The sequence below is a fragment of the Macaca mulatta genome, chromosome 7 (assembly GCF_049350105.2).
Source record: "Macaca mulatta isolate MMU2019108-1 chromosome 7, T2T-MMU8v2.0, whole genome shotgun sequence".
Classification (NCBI taxonomy): Eukaryota; Metazoa; Chordata; class Mammalia; order Primates; family Cercopithecidae; genus Macaca; species Macaca mulatta.
Window position 1 is genome coordinate 4,968,371 of NC_133412.1, and position 17,255 is coordinate 4,985,625.

The 17,255-nt window shown below is 34.9% G+C and overlaps 2 long non-coding RNA genes across 2 annotated transcripts in view; both read right to left on the reverse strand.

The window, feature by feature from the left end:
- LOC106999081 (uncharacterized) overlaps positions 1 to 17,255 on the reverse strand; it is a 39,967-nt gene that overhangs the window by 12,399 nt on the left and 10,313 nt on the right. The gene's annotated exons all lie outside the window — the stretch shown is intronic.
- Positions 9,002 to 13,175, reverse strand: LOC144329818 (uncharacterized). The gene is made up of 3 exons (XR_013395455.1): positions 10,886 to 13,175; positions 10,295 to 10,403; positions 9,002 to 9,133 (listed from the first exon to the last, which is right to left on the reverse strand). It is a non-coding gene; the product is annotated as an uncharacterized LOC144329818 (long non-coding RNA).

Below are 17,255 nucleotides of genomic sequence, written 5' to 3' on the forward strand. Positions count from 1 at the left end.
AACAAATATTTCCTCAAAAAGCAAGTTCATGAAATTACCAAATAACTCAGCAATTTCATTCCCCTATATATATACTCAGATATGAAGACATGAACCCAGATATTTGTATGCCAACGCTCAAATACTAATGGACGTATTTTTAAATGTATTCATCTCTTAATGGACACTGTGAATGTTTTGGTGAGCACGGGCATATAAAATGGCCATTAGCAGAGGAATAGATTCAAAATTGTGTCCATTAGCAGATGGATAAAAAATGTGGTGTTATATTTGTATACACACACATACACTTATACACACACATATACATACACAAGATGAATTTACTCAGTCATAATAAGAAATGAAGTTCTCATGTATTACATGAAACTTGAAAGCATTAGGTGAAATATGCCAGGAACCAAAAAACATGAAATACCTACAATAGGCAAAATCAAATGCAGAAAACATGATTGGGGAGACAAGGGACTAGGGATTAGAGTAACAGGTATACAGTTTCCAATTAAGATGACAAAAGTTCTGAAAATGGTGCTAGTTACACAACACTGTGAGTGCACATTTAATGCTAACGAGTAATATAATTAAATCTGGTTAATATGGCAAAATTTATGTCATGCATAATCCATCACAATTGAAAAGTAACAAAATTATAGAACACAACTTTTATTGATAATCAGAAAGTGGGCAGATTCATTTGACTACTGTAAAACAAGCTGGGCAGAGTGGCTCACGCCTAGAATCCCAGGACTTTGTGAGGCTGAGACTGGGGGACTCCTTGAGTCCAGGAGTCCAAGATGAGGCTAGGCAATATAGTGAGACCCCATCTCTTCAGAAAAGAAAAATTATCCAGGCATGTCTGTAGTCCCAGCTACTCAGAAGGCTGAGGCAGGAGGGTCCCTTGGGCCCAAAAAGTCGAGGCTGCAGTGAGCTATGATAGTGCCACTGCACTACAGCCTGGGGACAGAATGAGAAATTGTATCCAAACAAAAAAAACTGGTGAGCTGAGGGTTCTGGGAGGATGGCAGAGCAAGATGCACCAGAACTCTTTCTCCCCCTGAGATGACAAATACACCAGAATAATCGGTATAACTGGTATGGAACTCTGGAGGATTGTATTAACCTCTAAATTCAGGTTTATTCAGGTTAATTTCACTCAACATCAACTCTTAGCAAAGTACAAATTACCTAGCCCTAACTCCTACAGCCTCACACAAGGTAGCTGTGCACATTTCTGGAACAACTTACATACAGCTTGCAGAAGGAGTGAGGGTAGGAATAAACAAAAAACAAAACACACCACTCTGATATACAAACACTGAGAGGCTGTGCTCTCATCAGTTTACCACTTCTAATCTCAAAGATGTTAAGACAGGTAAGCAGCTTTTAAAACAACTATCTTAAAGTTGCTCAAAGAACTAAAGGAAGTGATGGAGAAGGTTAAGAAAATGATGCACGAGCAAAATGGAATAATGAGACAAAAAAATTTCACAAAGGAACACAAAATGAAATTCTGGAACATGAAACGTTCAATTAACTGAAATGAAAAATTTTCTAGAGGGATTCCAATGCATTATCTCAGCAGGCAACAAAAAGGATCAGCAAACTTCAGAAATGTATCAGTTCTGAGGAACAAAAAGAAAAAATATTGAAGAAAGGTACACAGAGTCTAAACAACTTCTGGTCTACCACTCAAGCTAACCAATACACACACTGCAGGATTTCCAGAAAAGACAAAGCATGCAAAAGAAAGAATATCTGAAGAAATTCTAGACGGAAACTTCTCAAATCTGATGAAAGATATGAATATTAACATGTAAGAACCTGAACAAACTCCAAGCAAGATTAACTCAAAGACCCACAATGAGACACATTATCTTTCAACTATGAAGAGCAAAATAGAAAGAATTCTGAAAAGCAACAATAGAAAACTGGCATCATATAACAAGGATTATCAGTTAATTTCTCACGAGGCCAGAAGGTAGTGGACACATTCAATGTGCTAAAAAAACCAAAACAAAAAACAAACAAACAAACAAAAAAAAAACCACTCAACTAAGAATCTAATATCTAACAAAACTGTTAATTTTTTTTAAAAAGGGAGAAATTGATACTTTCCCAGATGTACAAACAATAGGAGTTTGTTAACATTAGATCTGCTTCCCCACCAAACAAAAACACTGAAAAGACTCCTGAAGGTTGAAATAAAGAGTAAATGGAAGCCCTATGAAGAAATAAAGATGTGGTTAAAGGTAAGTATTTGAGCAATTATGAGAGGTTAACAATGGTGTCCCTCCACTTGCTTTTCATTGAGAAACAGGCTCTGATTCTGTTGCACAGGCTGAAATGCAGTGGCATCACCATGGCTCATTGTAGCCTCAACCTCCAGGGATCAAGAGACCCTTGCATCTCAGCTTCCTGAGTATCTGGGACTACAGGCATATGCCACCACACCCAGCTATTTGTTGTTGCTAAAATTTGTTTTGTAGAGATAGCCTCCTGCTATGTTGCACAGGCTGGTCTCAAATTCCTGGTCTCTAGCAATCCTCCTCCCATAGCCTCCCAAAGTGCCGGGTATTACAGGTGTGAGCTACTATGTCCAGCCTCTTGCCTTTTTTAAAGATTCTACATGACTTGAAATCGATAAATTATAAAACCACACATTAGGCTAAAAACCAGTAAATATTACTGTAACTTTGATTATAACTCTACAATTTATCTTCTAAACAATTTAACAAAAAAATGAATTTCAAATAATATTTTTTGATCCACAATATGTTAAAAGATACATTTTTATAACAACAACTGAAAGGGGTAGGAGTGAAGGTGTTAGAGAAGCAGATATTTTGTAGACTGTTAAAGTCAGACAAAACAGACTGTTAATCCAAGATGTTACAACAAACAAAAATGTACATCATACATTAATCAAAATTACAAGATAAAGATGATCAATGTTTATGATCCTAATAAACCACCAAAATATATGAAACAAAAATTGACATAAAAGAAGGGAGAAATAGACATTTCCTCACTAAGAGATGCAGACTTCCAAGAACCTACTCTCAATGATGGGAAGAATAACCAGAAACAAGTAAGAAAACAGAGGTGTGAGCCAGGTGTGGTGGCTCATGCCTGTAATCCCAGCACTTTGGGAGGCCACGGCAGGTGGATCACAAGGTCAGGAGTTTGAGACCAGCCTGGCCAACATGGCAAAACCCTATCTCTACTAAAAACACAAAAATTAACCGGGTGAGGTGGCAGGCGCTTGTAATCCTAGCTACTTTGGAGGCTGAGGCAGGAGAATTGTTTGAACCTGGGAGGCAGAGGTTGCAGTGAGCCAAGATCACACGACTGCACTCCAGCCTGGGGAATAGAGCCAGACTCTGTCTCATCCCCCACCCCTCCCCCCAAAAAAAGAGAAAAATGAAGTGTGTAACATCACAATAAATCAATTATATTTAACAGATATGCACACAACAATCTCTGAACAACAAAATGTACATTCCCCTTTAAGTGTGTGAGACATTTTTCACAACAAATGTAGTTAAGTCACAAATTCAGTCTCAATAAATTTTGAAAAGGCAGACAGAAAAAGCCTCTTCTCTGACCACAGCAAGGCCATGAATTTAGAAATCAACTAACAGAAGGAAAGCCTTGGAAAAGTCAAATTTGTGGACATGAGAAAACACAAACAACTAGTACAACCAAGAGGTTAAAAGGAACATTAGAAAATATGTGGGAATGAATGAAAATGAAAATAAAACGTTTTATGAATCTTACACCTATTAATGTAACATAAAAAATTTCAAATCAACAAACTGTACAAATTAAAGAACTATAAAAGCAAACTAAACACAAAGAGGAGAAGGACATAAAGAATGATACAGAGATGAATAAAACAGAAAATGAACACAAAATAACCACTTGGTTCTTCATAAGCAAAAATCAAGAAAACTGACAAACCTTTAGCTAAGTGGATCAGAAAAAAGAGGGAAGACTCAGGTTGCTACCATCAGAAACATAATGCAAAGTCTACAGAACTAAGAGATTTTCTAAGAGTACTATAAGCAAGTGAATGTTAACAAATTAGATAACCTAGATGAAACGTACAAATTCCTAGAAACCTAGGAGACTAAAGGCCACCAAATCAAAACCACACACACAAAACTATTAACAGTATTGAATTATTAATGAAAAATCTTCCATCAAAGAAATACTTAAACACAACAAGTGTTTTCAAACTTTTCTAAGAAATTCAAGGAGGAAACACTCCCCAACACATTTTATGGGGCCAGCATTACCATCTTACCAAAGCAAGACAAAGAAGGAATAAAAAATTCAACATTTAACAAATTAGGAATAGAATGAAATCACACAACCATAGTAAAAGCTATAAATGAAACTCAAAACAACATTCATCTCAATGGTTAAATACTAAAAGGATTTCCTCTGGTATCAGTTACAAAGCAAGGATGCCTGCTTTCGTCACTTCTTTTCAACATGGTATTACAAATCCTTGCCAGAGCAATCAAGTAACAAAAAGAAAGAAATGACACCCAAGTCGGAAAAGAAGTAAAAGTATCTCTCTTGGCATCCACTAAAATTTTATAGGCTGGTCGGGCATGGGGACTCACACCTGTAATAGCAGCACTTGCGGAGGCTAAGGGAGGAGATCACTTGAGCTCAGGAGTTTGAGACCAGCCTGGCCAACACGGTGAAACCCCATCTCTTCTAAAAATACAAAAATTAGCCAGGCATGGTGGCAGTCACCTGTAATCCCAGCTACTCGGAAGGCTGAGGCAGGAGAATTGTTCGAACCTGGGAGATAGCGCCACTGCACTCCAGTCTGGGCGACAGTGAGACTATGTCTCAAAAAAAAAAATTTACAGGCTGAAAATTTCCCTTAGGAGTATAAAACAAATCTTAGAACTAATAAATTCCACAAAATACCAGGCAACAAATTCAGCAAGCAAAAATAGCAATGAATAATTCACAAAGGAAATTCAAAGAACAATTCCACTTGCAATAGCATTTTAAAAATACAATCCGAGACGGGCGGATCACGAGGTCAGGAGATCGAGACCATCCTGGCTAACACAGTGAAACCCCGTCTCTACTAAAAATACAAAAACTTAGCCGGGCGAGGTGGCAGGCGCCTGTAGTCCCAGCTACTCGGGAGGCTGAGGCAGGAGAATGGCGTGAACCCGGGAGGCGGAGCTTGCAGTGAGCTGAGATCCGGCCACTGCACTCCAGCCTGGGTGACAGAGCGAGACTCCGTCTCAAAAAAAATAAATAAAAATAAAATAAAATAAAATAAAAATACAATACTTAGCAACTTAACCAGTAAGATCAAAGAAAATTTTCTGTACAATGAAATTTACAAATCATTTCTAAAAGAAATAAACGACATAAATAAAAAGACATCCCATGTTCATGGACTGGAAGAGTTAGTATTGTTTATGTCAATATTACTCATAGCAATGTACAGATTTAATCCCCAGTAAACTTCCCATGTTTTTGGCAAAAATTACAAAACAAAATCCTAAAACTCATATAGCGTTTCAAAGGGCTGAAATGAGCAAAACAAACCTGAAAAAGAACAAAGCTGTAAGAGTCACAGTTCCCAATTTCAAAATGTTAACTACAAAGCTACAATAATCATAACAGTGTGATACTGGCATAAAGACAAACACAAAGAACAAGGAAATAGAATAAAGGGTTCCAAAAAACACAAGTTTACATAAATGCTTAGTTGATTTTGGACAAAAGATAAATAACTTAAAAAAAAAAAAAAAACACACTATTATTTCAACACCTTTTTAAGCCAACATTTCTACATAATTAAAGAAAAACATTACTTGTTTCTAGCCTGTGCCAGAAATACTCAAAATGGTTTCAAAGACTCAGTAAAACATCAAAAACCTCTGACAACAGAACAAGTAAAAAGCTGTTTGTTTAGGAATCATTTCAGAAATTCCAAATGACATTATAACAACTACAATCAAGGAGTATATACTAAAATATAATTTACTTCATTCATGGGATGGAATAATGTTCAATTTTGGAATACGTTAATTTTAACCTTAATAATTATAAGGACAGGTTTTTCAACTATACAAAAAGAAATTTTATTAAACCTGTCACCAAATTTGGTAAAACATCTTCTTCTAAAAGACTACTGAAATGCCAGTAAGAACAAAAACAACCATGACCTAAGCGGACTGCAATTAACAGTCCAATTGCCAAGTACTTCCATATATCCTAGAAATACTTACGAATGTACTTTATCAAGATAATTAAAATGACAAATTGTTCAAGAAAGTCATAATTTTAGAAATTCAGTAAAGACTACTAGAAAAGGCATACAAAAAGTTTTCACGTATCAATTAGATAAGTTGACTAATTCAAATCACTAAATAAAAAATGCCTACTATTAAAAAATTTTAAAAACTGCACTAGCAATATCCCCAAATTATTATTCAATTAAAAATAGAAAGACCTACCTTGCAGTTGGATAGAAGACTCAATTTTAAAGATATCTATTCTCTCCTAATTAATCTATTAAGTTTGTTGCAAATGAAATTAATACTGCATTTTTTTCCAACTTGCAAAAATAATTGTTTAAGTGTCAATTGATAGAAAAAAATGCAAGTATAGACAGGGAATATTCTGAAAAAGAAGAGAAATGAGATAGAACTCAATGGAATAGATAAGACAGTATAAATCATTAGTAATTATTAGTGTCAATAAGATGGTAAGGTAAGTTAACAGAAGTGTAGTCAATTTTACCTGGAAATTTTCTTTATGGTAGAATTTAAGAGATAACTAAATATGTAATGCATTCATTAACACCAGAATGATGGTTAATGGAAAAAGAAATGACAAAATAACTGCTGAAATAGAAGGCAATACAAATAAATGATATTAACGTAAACATGTTTAAAAAAAAACACGAAACTCCAAAGTCATAAAACAGAACAAGATTATATTTCAATATACAACTTCTATATAACCAAAAAATAAAACACCATAGTAAAATGAATGAGAAAAAACATATTTGCTATTCTAGACAAAATGTTAACATCTGTAATCACAAATGAACTCTTCAGAAATCAGTACGAGGAGACTAACATTAGAAAGGAAGTGAACATAAAAGGAACAGAGGAAAATGGAATAGCACAAATGAGTTTTAAGGCAATATTAAGATGATATAGTTAACATTAATAGCTCAGAAAGCAATTTCATTATAAATTACATTATCGATCCTTACGAATATTGATTATCTGATGTTTGTACAGCTTTAGGAAATGAAGAATTCTCAAATACTGGGGAAATTTGCTCCAGTCATGGGGAGTTCACTCATAAATATAGATTTTTGCCTAAACATGGCCCCAGCAGTTCCAAACCATAGGAATCACTCCAACAAACTAATCAGATACACATCCACACACATCCAAGTACATGTTTAACTATATAGAAAATGTATATCATCCCCCCAAAACTACTTATGTATCAACTAGTTTCTAAAAAATTGGCTCGGGGGTAGAAATAGAGAAAGGCACTTAAGTAAAACTACTACATTTCACAAAATTCTATGTCCTTTGAATTCTTATGAAACATTTTTAATGAATCAATTTTATATTTACCCTGTGATTAGTGAAAATTATAAATATATGCACTTCATACTTATGAAAGCACTGAGATGAAACTCTTTAAGTTTCACTATCCTGATTTCTTTGTTCAGTAATGTCTGTCATTCCAGCTCCTGAGACATGATCCAACAGCAACCATGAAAACAATCGTCGTGCCTACTGAAAATTCACTTCAATGACACTTTTTAGGTCACTTTCCAAAAGTGAGCTTTCTCAGTTTTTTGTATCTGCAAGGAATGTCCACTGAAACACACATGAAGAGTGTCTGCATACATCATAAAAAGCATTTTTTGATTTTCGTGAAGATGATGGTACAAATAGTAGCACAGGTTCCCTTTTTCAGTCATCACCTGAGAGAACACAGTTGGAAAAATGGGAAAAGGTTAGAAGCAAAGTTTATATCATTGGCAAGAACTAATAAAATTTGTCTGTAAAATGATATGCAACATTCATTCTATTATGGAGAAAGAGCATGTGGATCAAAATCCCTTTTGGAGTATTTTAATAATAAAGGAGGTCAGATGTTAGCTCTCTTTCCTTCTTTTTTTTTTTTTTTTTTGTTGTTGTTGTTGTTGTTGTCATTTGTTTTTCTTGAGATGGAGTTTCGCTCTTGTTGCCCAGGCTGGGGTGCAATGGCGTGATCTTGGCTCACTGCAATCTTCACCTCCTGGGTTCAAGCGATTCTCCTGCCTCAGCCTCCCAAGCAGCTGGGATTATGCTACCACGCCCAGCTAATTTTGTATTTTTAGTAGAGACGGGGTTTCACCATGTTGGTCAGACTGTTCTTGAACTCCTGACCTCAAGTGACCAACCCACCCACCTCGACCTCACGCTGGGATTACACCACGCCCAGCCTCTTTCCTTCCTATGTCTTGTGAAAAACGGACCTCTCCAACATTACCCACACAATGTCTTTGTATTCGGATTCCTTTACCTCTAGGTCACTTGTTCACATACACAATTATTACCTGCAGTATACATGCATTTCTGCACAATATACATGACAACAATGCCTAAATATTTAAATGATAATAACAAAAAGAGCTCAGCCTATCTGATGAGAAAGAAATAGTAACTATACTAAAAACACAGAAGCTACAATGAAACTTTGGAGAAGATACAATTCCTAAACTGTCCTGGGCATGGTCAGACCAATGGAATCCATGGACATAACAATATTGTTCTATGCCCCTGTTTCAGGATAATTTATTACATAGCAGTATGTAACCAACCAGATCTGAATGTCAACTAGCTGCCAGAAAAAAATATCAAACTTATAAAAAACAGAATATATCAAGTCCTATCTAACCAAACCGCCCCTCTCCCAATCAAGTTAGCACTCAACTGCCCTTACAATCATATTGCCGAGGGAATGAAGAACACTTCAATGAAAGCAGTGCAACAAGTCATTCACTGATGGCAGGTACCATTCTTGAGATTAAAAACAAAGACGATAAAATGTTCCTTCTTGGAACTACCATCTCCTGACAAGGAAAAAGAAGAAACACTGTAAAGTGAGATGTATATCACTCTAATGAAACAGCTAAGGTGGCAGGTTAAGTGAATGCTCATGCTGAACTTTATTCCAGGTTATGTTACCATTTAGAAACACGTCCCATTATCAATCCTATAGTAAAGTCAACTTACAACCTCAGTAATGACTTTAATAGTTTTCAGTATCAGTATCTTTTTGTGGTTTCCATGAACTTCACCCTTTATCATATCAAAGAACTGCATGTGAAAACATTTTGTGAAAACTGTACATTTATGAAAATACGCATATTGCCGATTTTATAATTTCTAATAATTAGATGCCTGGTCATTTCTTTTATTAGTTATATTTTCGTGTTGGACCATAAATAAGCAAACTAATTAAAGGTATGTGTGTGCCTGTGCACCTGTGGCAGACCAGGTTCCACTAAACAGGCCTCCATTAACAGCTGTTTCAGTACTGACGGAATGATTAAGTTAAATATTAGAAGTTGAAAGAGCCATTTCGTTATCCAAAGGCTGGAATGTCACAAAAGCCCACCAAATTTTGCCTAGGCCTCTCTTGAACCTTAAAGCATGATTAAACAAGTTTTATTGGGGGTCTGAAGAAACTCTCTAGGCCTCCACGAGTAAGTTTACTGGGGGTATGAAGGAACTCCCCAAACCTTCATGATTTAGTAGGAGACAAGATAAGGGTAATCACCTCAGCACCTGGACCCATTTAGATTACATAAATTTACTGAGGCTCCAGAGGAAGGTCTCTAAGACTCAGACCTTAGTTATAGATCACTTATGTCTTTAGATACACACTTACACATGCACGTATAGCTTAGAAGGTATTTAAGCTCTGAAAAACTTTGTAATTTTGAATTGGTGTGGTGACAATTTCTAGACCTTCTTCCTGTAACTAGCTCTAACTCTTCCTCCCCTGTTCATCTGCATCTCATTATTGGACCATGAGAAATAGCAGCCCGACCCTCAGTTTGGTCTGGGAACCAAACTATACCTTCACTTTGATAAAATATATTTTAACGACTAACTCATTTGATAATTCCAAGGTGGCCAGGAAATACACTTGTACCAGTATTATTTTCCTGAGCTTAGGCAAAACCTCACCAAAACCTCACCCTCAAATAGCACCAGAACCTTCTTACCTATGTTTGCAGTTAAGTTGTAAATTAAGGGACTCCGTAAGAAAGGGATGTTCCTGATGATTCCATTTGCAGGTTAGCTGCAAATAAGTTTTGCACTCATCCTGATTGCCTAAGAAAAACAGTAGCCAATACAGAAACATTTAGATACAAATCAGGCACCAGAACATACCCATTAGGATAATTTTAGGCTAGCCTGGCATAGTGAATAGAGAAAATCAAGTTCAACCGGCAACCATTTCACTTTCTCACCAACTTTAAACCACACCTTTTAGAAAGATGCAGAGAATATTTAAAATTTTCCCCTGCTAATTCTGAATGATCTATAAATCCCCAAAGGCCTACTTTAAATCCATCAAAGAATCAACCACTTTAAAAGGAAGGAAGCAATCTGTTTTCAGTTTATACCAAATTATGAAGGATAACTTCCAACATATCCCAAGAGACACCTCCTCCAACATCTTGATCTAGTCGGTACCCAAAACTATAGCATTGTCACCACTATTAAAATGTACTTTCCTTATAGAATGTTTCAGTTACTATTTCCTTTCACTCATCTGTTTCTCAACAGAAATTTCACTGTTTGACACCTACCTCAAATTCCATCTTCTGCTTCTTTCCTTAGGTAATCCAATACTCCGTTTCATGGTAGTTGCTGCATTAATGTCTAAATCACATGCTCTTTGTGAGATCAATCAAAAATCATTCATAATGCTGTTGAGAACAAGAAGTTGAATACAGCAGCCCATTGTTCCTAGGATGTTGAATGTCAAGGATGAAGACAGGCACGAAGTGGTTGTCTCTAAAATTTCCTTTTGTTTCAATGTTCATTTTGAAATAGCTTTTGAAAATTTCAGATACAGAAAGTAGAAGTAGTCCTTCTATTCTCCATTCACTACACAGGACTGTTAAAACTTTGTCATGTCCCTCCAAACAATTTTCATGTGAATCATATTCTTTCTAGATTTTTGTCATGTAGTAATATACAAATATGTACATATACAATCTTTTGATTTTAACTGTGTTACAATTTCAAACAGTATATTTAAATAATCACCATTACCACAACACTGAAGTATTAAATGTCAGAACGACAAGCCCCACATATAATTCATATTTTTATAATTAACCATTAATATTTCAGTTAGAAAAACTAGAGACATATGCACAGACCTCTGTAAACAGCTAGTTGTTCATTGAAAAATGATATAAAATATCAATTTAGGACTACAAAACATATTCCATACAGAAATTTTTTAGTGTTAGAATTACATTCATGTTAAAGAAGCTATAATCATTGCAATCTTTGATTTACTGACAGATACCTCAGTTATGATTTTATAGCCAACCTGTACTTGGTAAATTTTCAAAAATTGGGATAAAACCCCAGTAGCCAGCTATAACATTTCAAAACTTTTACATAGTATCAATTTGATTGTCATTGCCAAACTGCTGCTTAAAAAGACATACAATTTAAACTTTTGATCAATACTGGATGGAATCTTTATAAAAATTTTCCTAATTTACACTGTAAGTAAACTTGAAATCTCTGATTATCACATATCTGAGTTTTTAAAAGCTATCAAAAAGTAAAAAATATTCACAACCACAGTTTTTCTATACTCATACAAATGTGAAAAGAGGTTAGAGAATAAAATGTTTACAGACCTGCTTATTATTTAACGAATAATCACCATACATTTAGATGTAACACTAAGTGGAATTCTAGAAATATCTGCAAGCTTAGAAATAAAACACTAGTTTCACAATTTTTTTAAATTTTTTTTTTTTTTTTTTTTGATACAGAGTTTTGCTCTTGTTGCCAAGGCTGGAGTGCAATGGTGCAATCTCGGCTCACTGCAACCTCCAGGGTTCAAGCAATTCTCCTGTCTCAGCCTCCCAAGTAGCTGGGATTACAGGGACCCACCACCATGCCCACCTAATATTTGTAGTTTTAGTAGAGACGGGGGTTCACCATGTTGGCCAGGCTGGTCTCAAACTCCTGACCTCAGGTGATCGACCGCCTCAGCCTCCCAAAGTGCTGGGGTTACAGGCATGAGCCACCATGCCCAGCCACTAGTTCCAAATTTTTTAAATGAAAATAAAACACAAAGCAGTACATGAGTGAAAGATTAATACCCTTGAAATAGATCTATGCCACTAAATTAAATTTAGACATGCACGTGAATACTTATGATATACATGGATATGCATTTAAATAAATTTGCAGAGTACAAATAACAAAAGAACAATTACTTAAATAATCTTCTAACACTCAATATATCTATCTAATTTACAATGACCATTCCCTTCTCATATCTTCCTCTATCTTTCTAAAGATAAAATATCCAGGGGGTTTTGTTTCTTTGTTTCGTATCAGTATACGATGCACAAAAAACCCACAATGGTTATTTTTCTTATACAAGAGACCTTAATGTTTAAAAGATACGGAGGAAATCTATTGCTCTGTCTCAGAACACACAAACATCAAAATGTTACACAGTCCCAAGAGGCCAATTATTGATTACCTATTGTACTACTGAAAACTTAAAGGAGTCAATTTATGATATTTTACAATGAAATATTTACACATTTATACTCTGTTGAGACTCCATGCATCTAGCAAACCTAGATCTTTAGAAAATGTCATTTTTATCTGTTAAAGTGTTTTTTGAATGTTGTCATGCAGTCCAAGTAAATACAAAACTGTGTAATTCAAAGAGGTAGAAGAAATTTTTCCTTATAAAAGACATTTCCTACAATGACTATAAAAGTATATTTATATAATGCCCTATCAACAATGTAACTACAAAATTAAGACTGAAGTTTTTAATATATAATAGAAGCACTAAACAATGGTTAAATATATTTTCTTTCTGATTATAATTTAAAGTTGAAAATGCACATTCTTTTAACTTATTCCTTACACTAACCCAATAAAGGTTAGATACCAAAATATGTATAGGTCAAGAAGCCCAAAATTTTATCAAGTTCACTGCCAAGACATTTGCAAAACACAATGAAACCATGAAATTTTACAATGACTTATTTACAAAATTATACTTTATGAGACTCTATACATCTAGAAAGACTAGATGTTAAAAATTTAAAAATTTTATCTATTATTTACAAAGTTGTCTTGAATATTGTCATGCAACCAAGGGAACACATACAGAATTTTGTATAGTTCCTAGAGGTAGTAGAAAATCTCTTTAATGAAGTCATTTATATCTTGAATATTAACAGGAAATAAAAATTATGATATCAGGAAGTATATCTAGAAAGATCAAATGCATTTACATGACATTTAATCTAAGTTTTTTTAAAATATGCAATTCGTATCTGATATAATGGTAAGCTATATAATAACAGGTAAAATGCAGAGTCTCGTGTCATTTCCTCCTTCTAATACCCAAATTAAAACATGATAAATTTTGTTTAGCTCCAAGACCCTGTGTATCAATAATCAATTTCATTGCCAAGTTAACTGCAAAAGACAACAGTACTAACAAATTTACAACAAGATACTTTTAAAAATCATACTTCGTGAGACTCTCTAAACATCTAGAAATACTAGATGTTTAAAATTAAATATTTCATTTACTGATTATTTAATAAATTGTATTGGTTATTGCCATGCCACTAATGAACACAGAATCATATAATTTAAAGATTCTATAGTATGTGCTTAAGAAAAATGAATTGCATCATGAACCTCAGTACATCAAGGATAGTAAGATATACCTTTCCCCCTTTTTTTTTTCTTTGAGAGGGAGTCTCGCTCTGTTGCCCAGGCTGGAGTGTGCAGTGGCACGATCTTGGCTCACTGCAACATCTGCCTCCTGGGTTCAAGCTATTCTTCTGCCTCGGCCTCCCGAGTAGCTGGGATTACAGGTGTGCACCACCACGCCCAGCTAATTTTTGTATTTTTAGTAGAGATGGGGTTTCACCATATTGGCCAGGCTGGTTTCGAACTCCTGACCTGGTGTTCCACCCTCCTTGGCCTTCCAAAGTTCTGGGATTACAGGCGTGAGCGTCCGCATCCCGTCAAGAGATACCTTTCAATACAGAGGTTATTTTTACATGAAACTGACCCAAACAATAAAAATTAATTTTTACTTTTAAATAAAAATGTGGTGGAGGGAACCAGTCTCCCTAACACAACAGCATATATACATTTAATATATAAGGTTAAATATGTGCAAGTAACAATCCCAGCAACACAATGAAGACTACACAAAGGGGAAAGAACAATCTATCATCAAAAGAAAAATGTCTCTATCCTTTTTATCAACCAACTATATATTTACAAAGTTGAAATGTTATAGAACAACTATGATAAACACAGCTATTTAATAGTAAACCCAAGAGAGCCACCCACACAGAGCTCTTAAAATCATTTGCAGGGTTAAGCATAGTTTAAAAAAGTGATGCCTGCAATATATGCACATCCACACTGTCTATAAAACAAAAAAAACTAAAGATTTTACAGTTGTCTAGCAATATCCATGGAGGATTTGTACCTGTACCTTGCCCCCATACCAAAATCAGCGCATACTCAACTCCCTCAGCTCTTCAGAACCCATGGTTATGAAAAGGAGGTGCTCTGTTTACTCGGGTTTCAGATTCTGCCAATGCTGTACTTTCCAGATGCATTTGCTTGCAGAAGCAAAACCCGCAGACTCACGGGGGGGCTGACATGACAACTGCACATCACAGAGATGAGATGAAATGACAAAGTACCCAACACACCTCTCCACGCGAATCAGGAAGCTAATGCCTATATTCATAAAAAGACCTCTGACTTTTTAATATATACCAGCAATGTCTATATATTAACATGGAAAGAATAGGTATTTTAAAGATATAACCTGACTGTACACACAGCAATCTAAACTACCATACAGGTTTGGTATGCCATTTCACTTCAACAAACATAAACAACTTCTGCCCTATAGTTTTAAGTAAAATATATCCACCAAATATAACAAATTTCTGTACATCTATAAATTCTGCACATATTAAACATGGACACAACTAACAATTGAATAAACCTCCACATACACACCAATTTAAAAAAAACATAAAGGTTAGCACTTCTATTGGCAAAAGATTGTTTTCACCATATTTTAACATTCATATATTCTGTATGTTCATATATGTGCATGGTGGGTGTTTCTATATACCTAGGAAATTCGATGTTACTCAAGACGCTTATCTATTATTCACACAGCAGTCAAATGGTATCCAGCTCTATCCAGGCACCCAACAGTCCAATAAACACAGGAAGGGACAAGCCACCAATTAGGTTGGAATAAGAAAAAATAATATAAAAATGTACATTTTTATATCAAAATTTTTTTAGACAAAGACAGTCTCATTTTTTTAAAACTCCAGAACCCAAAACAAAACCAAGAAAACCCTCAAAATCAAACCTCACAAGCACACAAAGATGCTAACTCTATTGGCAAACGATGATTCTACTTTTGAATAAAAATGTATTTCCAAAAATATGGCAGAACTTGAATATTCAAAAATGTTGTTTTATCTTCTATATACAATTATATATTCTGCATCAATCAAATAAATCCCACATAAACATGGCATAGCAATTCTACTGATCAAACTAAAGTGTTTTGCCCTTGTCTAGTGGTTTACTGGTCACGATAAATGCCTATTAGTAATCTGTATGCAGATGCTAAAAAGCAAAAGGTAACATTTGTCTACTACGTATTTAGCAGCCATACAATAGCTCTGGCAACTTAAGAATATTTCTACCCTATGACAAAAAATGTTGTTTATACAGTGATATGTATGCGTATATATAGACCCGCATACACACAAATACACATGTCAGTAATTCCTACAAATCAAAGACTAAACAATTAAAGCAAAACAATTATATATTTTGACTGTTTTATACACATGTAACAAAATTCCCCTCCAGCTGCTCAATTATTTACACGCATAAGTGATCTGCCTATGTGAGGGAGGGAACAAAAGCTTTCACTATATGTGTGTGTGTGTATAGATTTGTGTGTGTTTACGTGTGTGTATATGTATTTAGAAACATGCAGACATAATAGCCTCTATGCTTTCCAAAACATATAACCATGTATATTGTATACACATAAGTGTTCCACTGATCACCTCATGACCTAATGAACTCAGGTTTCACATCCCATTGCTAGTATCCCCATAAAAACTTATAAAATGCCTCTACAGATAGAAACATTTTAAATCAAAAACAACTCACTATTGATGAAAGTCACATTTTTTTGGCAAATGAGAACTTTTCTAACCTATGCTATTTGACTCATGTGGCAATTTTTCTGTTATATAAGAAACTGCATATACACATCTGAAAACCATAAACAAAGGCAGACCAACACTTATGACATTTCCACCATGTTGCATCTGTCAGAAAAACACTGTCACATATATATTTATATTGAGATATATAATATTATACTAGAAATTATAAGATATAATTCTTATTATATCTACCACAACCTAAAACTTAAGCCCAATGATCCAATGAACAGTTTGCTTTTTGCAAGCAAAACTGGTTCTATCCCATATGAATTAAAAATGACGTCTACACACTTAGAAAATTAGATGTTAGAAATATTTAGCATATCCACCAGCAATGAACTAATGTTCCGAGAGGTGATTTAACACTCCCACTAGCAAAAGGAAAGTAGTCTACCTGTCCACAATGTAATGTTAACACATACATAAGACCACCACCATCTTCACGTGGATTTAAGTCTGGAGGCCCTGCAACATATGCTCATATGCACACAGGGCTCCAACATCCCACCCTCTTATCTCCTAAATCCACATCTAACATTTGCCTAATACTAACAAAGCCATCTAAGAGTCTAGACACTCCTATCAGTAACCAATGACATCACTGTATAACAATTTAATGTCCCCCAAAACGCAAAGTATCAGCCATCTC